Consider the following 13,441-nt stretch of genomic DNA (forward strand, 5'->3'; position numbering starts at 1 on the left):
GATAGGCGAAGTACTAGATGATGAGCGTTGAACGATGAACCCAGATGCTAGATGACGATGCAACACGATAAGTAGACACGCTAGACGATGGGCGTGATGCGTTAAATGATAGGCGTCGGCGCTACACGATGAGTAACAACAAGATCGTTAAACAGCGAGAGGTACACGATGAGCGAGAGCAAGATCATTAAGCAATAGTGAGAGATCACTATACAATGAGTTATACGATAGGCTATGCGCTGAACAATGAGCGAGAGCGAGATCGTTAGGTGATCAGCGACAGCGAGAGATCACTAGACGATAGAGCTATGCAATGAGGCATAAGTGCTATATGATGGGCAGACATTACACAATGAACGAGAGCGAGACGTTGGGTAATGAGCAACAGCGAGAGTTGACTAAACGATAAGTCATGCGGTAGTGTCAGAGCTATATGATGTACTACAAGACAAGGATATCTGAGAGCTATGGGCCGAAAAGAACTAACCGGACATATGGCAATCAAAGAGGATGCTTGAAGATCATGCAATTTGAGCTGGGCGAAGGAGAAGGCATGCAAATTGGTTGGGTTAAGCTGGAAGAAGAAGAGGTAGACACTTCAAGCAAATGGTGGCAAGGATGGACGTTGACAGCCTGAAAAGGGAACGCCTGGACATGCTGCAAGCTGGAGGTGTCAAGACAAGGTAAAGGATGAATGCCTATAAATAGGGCAAGGGGCTTCACTTCAGTTCACAAAAAGCATTTCCATTCTGCGAGATCACCTAAGAAGAGTAGTTGAGAGTAATTAAGAATAAATCTTGCGTTGAACAGGGGAAGAGCACGTTGATCCGAGCAGTGATCAAAGCAAGGTCGCTAGGCAGTGCAGATTGTATGGACAGACGACAGTGCCAAATTCAAACGAAGAATTCTTCCAAACTACTCGTGCAAATCAGGTGATTCTTGAACCAAAAGCTTTGAGGGCTACTATGAGAAACATCTAAGTTTAAGGCTATCAAATTTAAGGAAAACCGAGACATGCTCACCAGTAAGAAGACAGCCATACCAAGTAGAGAAACCTTAAGATTTCGAACTCTCGAAAGAAAATGTTAGAGCCAAACTTTAAGGTAAGTTAGTTAAGACATTTCTAAATATATTTGTAGAAGGAAATTTCTTGAGATTATGGTCTGGAATGATGAGTAAGCTAAGCTTGAAGTTGAATCTGAAATAGGATTCAACAAGAGGCCAAGGGAAACCAGGTAAACTGGGAAGGAAAAGCAATCCCAACAGATCACTGTGAGTAGTTTCTTATTTTAGTCTTTAGCATATTCTGAACTAATATGCTATTATTATGAATGAATGTTTGTTACCATGAGGAGAGCATGAGATTGGGATAGTCAGTGGGTCAACAAACCTAGCTCTTAAGCCCAAAATGGAATCTCACAGAATGGTCAGAGGACTGAAGAGTCTAGTTTCTGAGCCTGTGGGAGGAACCTTACATGGGATGGTCAGAGGGCCGACGGGCCTAGTTTTTGAGTCCATGGATGGAAGAATTATGTGCACATAAGTTTATGAATGTTATAAATGTGAAATGTTCACTATCTATTGTGTGTGTAGGTAAGTTTATGAAAAGCTTCATTCAAGATGGAGGTTTGTGTAGTAACCTCATGTTATGATGTTTATAAGTTGAAATAGACACATAAAATTATGATTCCACTCACTGGGCTTCAAACCTCATGCTTTATTTCCATGTTTTCCTTGCAGGTAGCAGAATAGTCCAGGTTGCAAGAAGTGGTCGAGATTTGCCACAAGATAGAATAATTACTAGAATAAAGTTTGTAGTCGAGAAGGGGCTACTATTGTAAAACATAGCTTAAAACAAACTGGTTTCCTAAACAAAGTTGCAAATTTCGTTTATTTCATTAAGTTTTCCGCTGCGAGATTAATTGTTTTAAAGGGTACTAGTAAAAAATGACAATAGGTGTCATGAAAGAGTGATAACTATTGTCTTCACGCCTTCTTCTAGGTAAGAGATGGAACCTAGGAGGGGGTTGTGACAGCTAGGGAAAGTGGTAGATTTTATTAGGCATATTATATGCCCTAGTTTGTTATATTGTGTATTAATACTTTACTTTCCCACTCATCTTTCTATTGAGGTTGATGCCCTAAATCTTGTAGGGTTCTATAGTTTGTAAACACTTGTATGAACAAACATTCTATGATTTATAATATATGATATTTTATTCACTTTAGTCTATGAAATATATGATATTTTAGTTGCATTAACCACAAACCAATAAACTAAGATCCATGGTTATCGTTGTAACTTAAACATGTATGTAGAGATATACAAGTGGATCGTGCTTTAAGTGATAACCTAAATGATCTGTAGTATATGGATAAGGTTGGATACCTTATCTTGGTGACACTACAAGTATGATCTGCTTTGTAGGTGTTACAAATATTGTAAATTGCTACAAATGATCTAATCCTAATCATTCATGTATTAGACATGCGAGCAGGGATATTCTCTACAAAGGAGTTTGTATAAGACCAGACTACGAAATGTTTAGTCGCATTATATAATACCATTCATAATTGAGACTTTCATTTCATTAGGATGACCATAGGTAGCATGACTTTAATCCTGAGTCAGTTATGAACTCCTGCCTATAAGGGCAGTCCTTGATTTGCATGGGTGAGAATGGCCAGATCGCCGACTCAACAAGCCTACCATTTTGAGGATTCGTCTGATTGGGGAGCTGGGAACTCAACTACATAAGATGGAAATCACTCCTTCCCCGAAGCAGGGGTAAGTAGATAAATTGCTCCATTAAGGGCTAATTCTAAATCTTGAACAATGTGGTGTCATACCCTCTCTTGGCCTGAGAAGGGTTTAGTCATAGTAGGACTATGATCTATTGCATTAGAGGGATCAGTGGTACTTAAGGAGTTAGATATAACTCTAAGGTCAAAACGGTAATTTAGCCCGATTGTACTTACGAGCGATTTGTGAAGAGTTAGCGTACTGTTGATTGGTTATATCCAATAGACACAGAAATATATTTATAATGCGAAGAGTGCGGCTGTCGGTCTTTAGTGGAGTGCCCGACAATTAACGGATGGTGGATAATGTGATTAAAGAGTTTAGTCAGTTATTCACGTACCGTTGGAGCTTCAAGCTACAGGTCCATAAGGTCTCCTTGGTAGCTCAATGGATTTAAGTTGAGAATCAGTTTTTGGGTTAATTTCAAATGTTCAAATTAATAAGAGGGAATTTGATTATATATGATATAATTAAATTAATTCAGTTATATATGATCTAATTGATATAATGTATTTGATACATTATTGTTTAATTGGAGGAACTAATATTTGAATATGATTCAAATATATTTTCTATGAATAAGATTCGTAGTTATTAAATTTTATATAAATATGATTTATATTAAATGCCATAAAATAGAGAAAAAGAACTATGGTTTATATATTGTATGTGATGCAATATTAAAACTATAGGTTACAAATATAATATGATAAGTTAGTTTTCATATTTATTTATAATTTATTAATTATATGGTAATTAATTTCTTTTTCTCCATAACCACCCTTAGTGGGTAGTTATTAAGTTTTATGGAAAAAGTGGGATAAATGAAATTGTTTTGATTATTCTAAGAAACAAGTGAGAAAAAAAAACGTAATAAGCAATCGAGTAAGAGAGTCTTACTATACAATCACTTGAGAGCCTAAACGATCGAGTAGGAAGTTTATGCGATAGACTAGCACGATAGTGTTATTGCCTATATGATCATCTTCCTCCTAAACTCCAATCTTCCCCTCTAACCAAAATAAGCTAGAGCTCACTACTCCTGGATTCTCACATCGAGAATATCAAGGTAATCTAGTGGTAGTGTTCGGTTAGTTCAAGGATCGAGTTGCTACTTGTTTGAGGGAGATCAAGCTGTTCACTGGTTCATGAGCGAGTTTGATCGAGGGATATACTTGAAGAAGGGTTCTTAAAAGGTATAGTATCTTATCCTTTGTTTTTCATTTCGAAAGCATATTGTAATTTAAGATTTGTGCATAATCTATTATGTATGACTGTAAAAGTATGAGTTCATTCACAATGGGGTTTGGACGATCTGCTTCTGCTCAAAGGTCCTCTGTGATCAGAGATCCTTCACTTTCATCGTATGTTGATATGGACAAGTGGGAGATTGTTGGGATTGATGTTTTAATTCTAGTGTATCTCATGGTTTGTAGTTTTTGTTAACACAAATTATTTATCTAATAAAATCAAAGGTATTTTATTTGACATTTAGACAGCATTAATTCAATCTAATAACTAAGATCCAAGGTTATATGATGTCACATGAACACTATGTAATTGACATACAGGTGGTTCATGTTCAAGTAATAACCTAAAAGGTCTACAGTAAATGGATGAAGGTTCGGTGCTTTATCTTAGTAGCACTGCAGATTTGTAATTGTTATATGAGATGTAAGTGTTACAAACAATATGAATCATCTTGTTCATGTAAAAACATGTGAGTGAGGGTATCTCGTATAAACAAGTTTATATATAGACCCGACCAATTGGTTTTTTTTTATAACACCGTTACTTGAAGAAACTAATATTTCACTAGGATGACCATAAGAGACTTGACCTTAATCCTGAGTGAGGTGTGAACTCCTATTTATAACGGCAATCCTTTGATCTGTATGGGTGAGAGTGGCCATGATAGCTGACTCAACAAGCCTACCATTTTAGGAATTTGTCTAATTAAGGAGTTGGGAACACAACTACACAAGATGAAATTCACACCTTTCCATTCCTTGAAAAAGTAGATAAATTGCTCCCTTAATAGCTGGTTCCGGGTCTTGAACGATGAGGTCTCAACCTCTCACCGGCCTTAGAGGTGTTAGTTTATAGTTGGGCTATAAACTATTTGTTCATTAGAGGAATCAGAGGTACTTAAGATGTTAGATGTAACTGTAGGGGTAAAACGATATTTTGACCCAATTGTATTACGAATATTTGTGAAGGGTCATCGCTTTTTTGATTGGTTATATCCATGGACATAGAAATATATCTACAGTGCGAAGAGTGCAACTATCAGTCTTTAGTAGAGTGATTGGTAGTTAATGAATATTGATTAATTGGATTAAAGGAGTTTAATCAATTAATCTCATATCCTTGGAGCTTCTAATCTATAGGTTCATAAGGTCCCCTTGCTAGCTCACAAAAGGATATTAACGAGGAATGATTTGAACTGTTCAAATCAAATGAGGAAATTTTATACTAATGAGATTAATATATAATGGTTAATTATAGAAATGATATATAATCCAAATTATGTAAGATATAGTTGAATAAGATTCAAATATTGTATACATATGAATTAGATTAATAAAGAAATGTATACATATAAATATGTGATATTTATATATTAATTAACTTCATATTAAATATGATTCAATATGGTTACTTAGTTAATTAATTAATGGTTGATTAATTAATTAAGAAACAATGAAGATTGGAGGTTAGCATGAATATATGATATTTATGATGATTAATTAAATGTATATTAAATATGATTTAATATATGGTTATATAATTAATGTGTCAATTAATTAAATAAGGGTTAGTTAATTAATTAGCACTAAGTGCATAAAAGGAAATTCTTGAAGAAGAGGTTAACCCTTCTCCATATAAATACATCCTTATAGCCATTTTAGGTAAGATTTTGATATCACACAAAAACCTAGCCTCCACCTTCTCTCTAACTTCTCTCTAGAATTCTCTACCCTTTTCCTCCTCAACGTTCTTAGAGACCACACTTCCAAGTTCTTTGAATCCTAGATTATAGCAAGTTAACCTCATTGGTGTTGTCCTTCTATGTTGGAGAATTTCAAGATTATTAACAATGGTGGAAGAAGAAAATTGGAGGAGTCAACAAAGGTAAGTTATGATTTCTCCTATTCTTCCTTTTTCAAGCATGCCTATGTTTTCTTCGAATATTTGTCCTAAAATTACGTGTTTTATTTTATTGTTTTTGTTTCTTTAAAAATCGAATTTCTAAATGCAAGGCATTCACACGCTTCCACTTGAGATTCGATCCCTTCAAGTAAAAGGTCTGACTGCAAATTTGATTAGTATCAGCCAGTTTTGTGATCAAGGGATGATTGTGAACTTTACAAAAGAAGGGTGTGTTGTCACGAATAATGCTAGATCACTTGTCATGGTAGGTAAGAGATCGTCTAACAATTGTTATTTATGGACACCCACTGACTTGTAGCATCATTGTTTTGTTTTGAAGCATGATGTTGGGGTTGATGTCCTAAATCTCATGGGTTTCGTAGTTCTGAATTGTTTATTTAATGAAATTATTTTATTTGACATTTAGTTTGACTTAAACCAAATCTAATAAACTAAGATCCTATGTTATTTAATATAACATTATGTATGTTCAATTTTGATGGATCTCAATTGATTCCTCGTTACTGTTCAGAAGATAAGTAACAGGTAGGGATGACAGGATTTGAACCCGTGACATTTTGTACCCAAAACAAACGCGCTACCAAGCTTGACATACAAGTGGATCATGTTTAAGTAATAACCTGAATGGTCTATAGTATATGAATAAAGTTGGGTACCTTATCCTAGTGACACTACAGATACGACCCATTTTGTAATTATTACAATTGTTGTAAAGTGTTACAAATGATATGATCCTGATCATTCATGTGAAGACATGTGAGTGGGGGTATCCCGTACATAGAGTTTATATAAGACCGGACCACGAAATGATTAGTCTTTCTTTATAACCTCATTACTTGAAGAGACTTATATTTCACTAGGATGACCATAAGTAACTTGGCCTTAATCCTAAGCGAGTTGTGAACTCTTGCCTATGAGGGCGATCCTTTGATCTGTATGGGTGAAAGTGGCCAAATTCACCAACTCAATATACCTACCTTTTTGGGGATTCATCCGAGTGGGAAGCTAGGAACCGTAACTACGCAAGATGGAATTCACTTCTCCCCAGTCATAGGGTAAGTAGATGAATTGCTCCCTTAAGGGTTGATTTCGGGTCTTGAACAGTGAGGCGCCTCACCCTCTCATTGGCTAAAGAAGGTTCTAGTTTATAGTTGGACTATAACTAATTGTTCATTAGAGGGATCGGTAGTACTTAAGAAGTTAGATATAACTATAGGAGTTAAACAGTAATTTGACCCAGTTGTAGTTATGAGCAATTTGTGAAATGGTCAATATATTGTTGATTGGTTATATCCATGGACACATAAATATATCTACAGCATGAAGAGTGCAGCTGTCGGTCTTTAGTAGAGTGACCGACAATTAATGAATGTTGATTAATTTAATTAAAGAGATTAATTAATTAATCTCGTATTGTTGGAGTTTCTAATCTGTAGGTCCATAAGGTCCCCTTGCTAGCTCAATAAGAGTTAAATAAGAATCAATTAATTTTGGATTAATTTGGATTGTTCAAATTAATTAAAGGGAATTAATTGTATGAGATGCAATTAATATAATATATATGGTTACATTATAATATAAAGTTTAATGAGAGAGATAAATATTTGAAATGATTCAAATATTAATTGTATGGATGAGATTTATGTAAAACTATAGGTTAAAATTAATAGGAACACGATTCATATTAAAACTATAGGTTATATGAGAGAATATAAAGTTAGATTATATTATATATGATATAATATAAACTATAGATTATATTATATGAAATATAATATAAAGTTTAATTAATTATATTATTTTTAATATAACTAAATGTAGAATAACTCCCAAGGGTGTTATTGTACATGGTGAAGGAAGTTATGAAAATAATTTCCCTCATTCTCTCATACAGGAACACATAGAAATTTTTGGTAGATACATGAAACACGATGTTTGAAGATCTAAGCAACTCTCATTCTCCCAAGAACTCTCTTAAGAATTCCTTCCAATTCCCTCACCAAAATTAAGTAGACGAGCCCACAACTCCATCTTGATTCGTACCTTGAAAATAGCCAAAGAAGACTTTGGTGGTAGTGTCAAAAAAAAGTTGTTTTGTCTTATTGTGTTTGTGAGGAAGATCTTTATTCATGACAGGAGAGAACCACAGGAAGAACAATTTCTTTCAAGGGTAAGTGTTTACTCTTCCCTTTCCTCTCTATGTAATTAATTTAGAAAGCATCTTTAGAATTTAGACGTTTATCCTTGTCATTCTGTAATTTCTCTGTTTTTAAGTTACTTTCTAAAAACAAATTCATTGACACAAAGGCAACGCTTATGCATTGGGATTCGATCCCTTCAGAAACTACCTTATGGCACAAATGTTTGGGTCATGTTAGCATTAAGGCTATTCAAAAGGTTGTTTCCAAAAAGGTTGTGGTCAATATTCCAAATGTTGGCAATCATGGATGAACTATTTGTGGAGAGTGTCAAGCAGGTAAGCAAATAAGGGTGTCTCACAGATAGGTACCTATCATAGTTACAAATCGTGTTCTTGAACTAATACATGTTGATCTTATAGGTCCTATGCAAGTTGAAAGTCTCGACGGGAGGAAATATGTCATTTTTTGTGTTGATGAATTTTCAAGATACACTTGGGTCAAATTTATAAGGGAGAAGTCAAAGACTACTCGAGTTCTCAAATCTCCTTTTTCTTCAGCTGCATAGGGAAAAAGGTCTCAACATTGTTTATCTTCATAGCGATCATGGGAGAGAGTTTGAAAATAGTCAGATTGCTTAATTTTGTACTACTGAAGGTATTCATCATGAATGCTCTGCTTCTATTACTCCCCACACAATTTTAGAGATGGCACGTGCCATGCTCCATGCTTATGATCTTCCATACCAGTTTTAGGCTGAAGCCCTAAGTACTATGTGTCATATTTTTTATAATAGAATCTCTCTCTATCCTGGTACTGACCGTACAAATTATGAAATTTGGAGGGGGAGAAAGCCCAATGTCAAATACTTTCATATTTTTGGTAGTTCGTGCTACATATTGGTAGATCGAGATCCTAAGAAAAAATGGGATCTAAAGAGTGATGAAGGCATCTTTTTGGGGTATTCTGCAAACAGTTGTGCTTATAAAGTTTACAACAAGTGCACTAAGTGTGTCATGGAGTCCATAAATATCGCTATAGATGATACAAATGGAAGGAATATTACATTTCCTCTTGAAGATGATGAGAATGAGATTGTCAGAACAAAAAATCGTAATCCTGAGATAAGTGTCACTTCAAATGAAAGTGACATTTCTCGTGACATCTTGAAAAATATTGATTAAGATGCTCCCTCTGATAGTGAAGATGATCAAATGTGTTCAAAGAAACCCTCCAATAGAGTTTTGAAAAATCATCCCTCAAGTAACATTATTGGGAATCTAGAGGTTGGAGTGTCCACCAGGAAAAAGGATAAAGTGGATTACTTACAAATGATTGAAAACATCTATTTCACCTCTCCGATGGAATCTAAAAATGTTATTGAAGCTATAAAAGATGAATGTTCGGTTAATGCGATGCGAGAAGAGTTGTGTTAATTTGAAAAATCATCCTTCAAGTAACATTATTGGGAACCTCAAGTAACAATGTTTGGGAGTTGGTTCAATGTCCTGTGTCAGTAAATGTGATTGGAACCAAGTGGATTTTAAAAAATAAGACTGATGCCGATCGCGTGGTCACTAGAAACAAGGCTCGTCTGATAGCTCAAGGTTATTCTCAAACTGAGGGTATTAAATTTGATGAAACTTTTGCTTCCATTTCTTGATTGGAAGCTATCAGACTAAGGCTAGGAATTGCCTGTCTCTTAAAGTTCAACCTCTATTAGATTGATGTTAAAAGTGCCTTTTTTAATGAGTATTTGAAAGAAAAGGTGTTTGTTGAACAACCCAAGGGTTTTATTGATCTTGTCCACCCGGACCATGTGTACAAACTTAGAACAACCCAATTGATCACCGATGTTCAAAGGAAAAGAAGTGTTACCATTGAAGATCAGTTTTTAATCTCTTTTTCCAATAAAATTGATCCTTCACAGCACTACACGACAAAACTCACGAATAGGATAGTACCAAGTGATCTTCTCTGTTATCCTCTTTGGACAAGGTGGTTTGTGAGAACCTTATGGAAGGTAAGGGAAAAATAGAGAACTCCTTCTCTGAGAGTATGTGAGATGGGAGATTTTGTGAGAGAGAATGAGAGTGAGAATATTTCACGTGAATCTCATTCAACCCAAACTGCAGACTATGCTGCAGATTTAAAGATAGAGAGAGCGAGGCTAACTGCCCTCTCTCCACTCTCCCACTCTTCTACAATGCATGAGAGTTTAATTTAGTATTGATTTAATTAAATAAAATCAATTAATTAATTCAAATATTCAATATTTAATTTTATTAATTCTAACCATATTCTAAATGTAAATTTCTCACATAATCTATAGTTTTAGTATAAATCTTATTCATATTCATTATACCTATAGTGTTAATAAATTTAATTTATATTAGTTTAATATTTGAATCTTATTCAAATATTAATATTCTCATATTATATAGTTTAATTTTGAATCTAATTCAAAAAACTTGATAGTATAATGTATATTAATTGTATCATATACAATTAGCATTATGTTATTTTTGTATCATATACAATCAATTCTCTTTACAATAATTTGAACTCTTCAAATTCTTTCACTTAAATTTCCTTGTTTAATCCATTTGTGAGCTAGCAATTGGACCTAATGGACTTACAATTATAAGCTTCAATGATTCCTGATTAATTAATTAAACTCTTTAATTAAGTTAATCATCATTCATTAACTATGGAACACTCCACTAAAGACCCATAGCTACATTCCTATGAACTGTAGTATATTTATGTGTCCATTGAATTAACCATATTTTGTAAGTCAACCTTTCACAAATTGTTCGTAATTACAGATAGGTCAAATTATTGGTTTACTCCTATAGTTACCTCTTGTACCTTAAGTACCATTGATCCTCTAATGAACAGATTTATTTATGATCCAAACATAAACAAAGTCCCCTCTCGCGCCTATGAGAGGGTGAGACCTCATTGTTCAAGTCTCGAAGTCAGCATTTAAGTGAACAATCTATCTACTTTCCCTAAAGTCAAGAATGAGTGAATTTCATCTTATGAAGCTATGTTCCCAACTCCTCACGCAGTATCATCCCTAAAATGGTAAGCATATTGAGTCGACAGCCAAGTCATTCTCACCCATAAAAATCAAAGAACGACCCTAATGAACAGAAGTTCATAACTCACCCAAGAGTAAGAATGAGTTACATGGTTATCATTTAAAATATAAAACTCTTCAATTAACGGTATTATAAAGAGGGATTATATTTCGTGGTCCGGTCTTATACAGACTCACTGCATAAGATACCCTCACTTGCATGTCATCACATGAACGATTTGGATTAAATTGTTTGTAACACTTACAACCGTTGTAACATTTACAAAATGGATTGTATACATAGTGTTGCCAGAATAAGATACCCAACCTTATCCATATACTATAGATCTTTAGGTTATTTCTTGAATGCGATCCAATTGTATGTCAACTACATATTGTTCAAGGTACATTAGATTACATTGGATCTTAGTTCATTGGATTTTGAATTATGCAAATAATATATACTTTATTCATTAAATATACACTTTATTTATTTATTAATAATTTGTTTACAAATACACAAACTATGAGATTTAGGACATAAATCCTAACATTTTGAAGACCGTCTTTGAGAAATCTTCTCTCTACACGAAATTTCCCACGAATGAATCTTCTGGAAGACATCACCATTTGGTACCTTGCTATTCTTTGACAAGGATCTGGATTGTGAGATCCAAAAACCTTTTAGAACAAGGAAAAAAAGAAAAAGTACAATGAAATTTTTTTCTTCTGTATTCTTGAGAGAGTTGGAGATTTTGAGAGAGGAAAAACTTTTCTTTACGGTACGTAAAACAACACTGTTAAAATTCTCTCATGAATCTATTAAAAAGAGGAGTAAATGAGTTACAATAACTCCACGCCCATGTTAAAGAAATAATAATAATTCCCCTGTAATAAGGAGTTAACTTTATTATTTAATTATTTTATATTGAATCATATTTAATATAATTAATTAATTAATTAACTATTAATTAATACAAATGAAATATCATAAATTAATTATTTATGTATTTGAATGATATTAAAATGCATATTTTTCTCATAACCTATAATTTAAATATGGATTTCATTTATATTAATTTTAACCTATAGTTTTTATATGAATCTCATTCATATAATTAGATTCATATAATTAATATTGAATCTTATTCAAATATATATCTCTATTATATTATATAGTCTGATTTTGAATCTCATTCAAACTTAACTTTATATTGTTATGTATACATATACATTATATTAATTGTATCTAATATAATTAATTTACATTCTCTTATTTAATTTGAACAATTCAAATTATTCTAAAACTACTTGATCCTTGTTTTATCCTTAATGAGCTAGTAAGGGGAATTATGAACCTACATATTAGAAGCTATAATGATATGAGATTAAATTAATTAAAAACTTTAATTCAATTAATCAATATTTATTAACTGTAGATCACTTCACTAAAGATCCACAACTACATTCTTTGCATAGAATATTTCTGTGTTCATGGATATAACCATACCAGTAAGTCAACTCTTCGGAAACTTCTCGTAATTACAACTGGGTCAAATTATCGTTTACTCCTGTAATTACCTCTTACTTTTTAAGTCCCACTGATCCTCTAATGAACAACCTGTTTATGGTCCTACGATAAACAAATCCCTCTCGGGCCAATGGGAGGGAGGGGCTCTATTGTTCAAGACCCGGAGTCAGCACTTAAGAGAGCAATTCATCTACATATCCTAAAGACGAGAAGAAGTGAATTTCATCTTGTGTAGTTATGTTCCCAGCTTCCTAGTCAGAAAATTTTCCAAATGGTAGGTTTATTTAGTCGACGACTTGGTTGCTCTCATCCATACAAATCAAAGGATTGCCTTCATAGACAAGAGTTCATAACTCATTTAGGATTGAGTTCGAGTTACCTATAATCATCCTATAAAATGTTAATCTCTTAAGTCAATGGTGTTATAAAGAGAGACTAATCATTTTGTGTAGGATACCTCCACTTGCATATCTCCACATGAACGATTTGGATCAAATTGTCTGTAACACTTATAACTCTTGTAACATTTAAAAAATGGGTCGAATCCATAGTGTCACCAAGATAAGATACTCAACCTTATCCATATTCTATAGATCATTTAGGTTATTCTTGAACATGATCTATCTGTATGTCTACTGTAAATTATTTATGTTACATAAAATACCCCAAGATATTAGTTTACTGGATTGAGTTACACAAGTCTAATAGTC

The sequence above is a fragment of the Benincasa hispida genome, chromosome 1 (assembly GCF_027475165.1).
Source record: "Benincasa hispida cultivar pf3 chromosome 1, pf3_genome.v1.1, whole genome shotgun sequence".
In the NCBI taxonomy this organism is placed as follows: domain Eukaryota; kingdom Viridiplantae; phylum Streptophyta; class Magnoliopsida; order Cucurbitales; family Cucurbitaceae; genus Benincasa; species Benincasa hispida.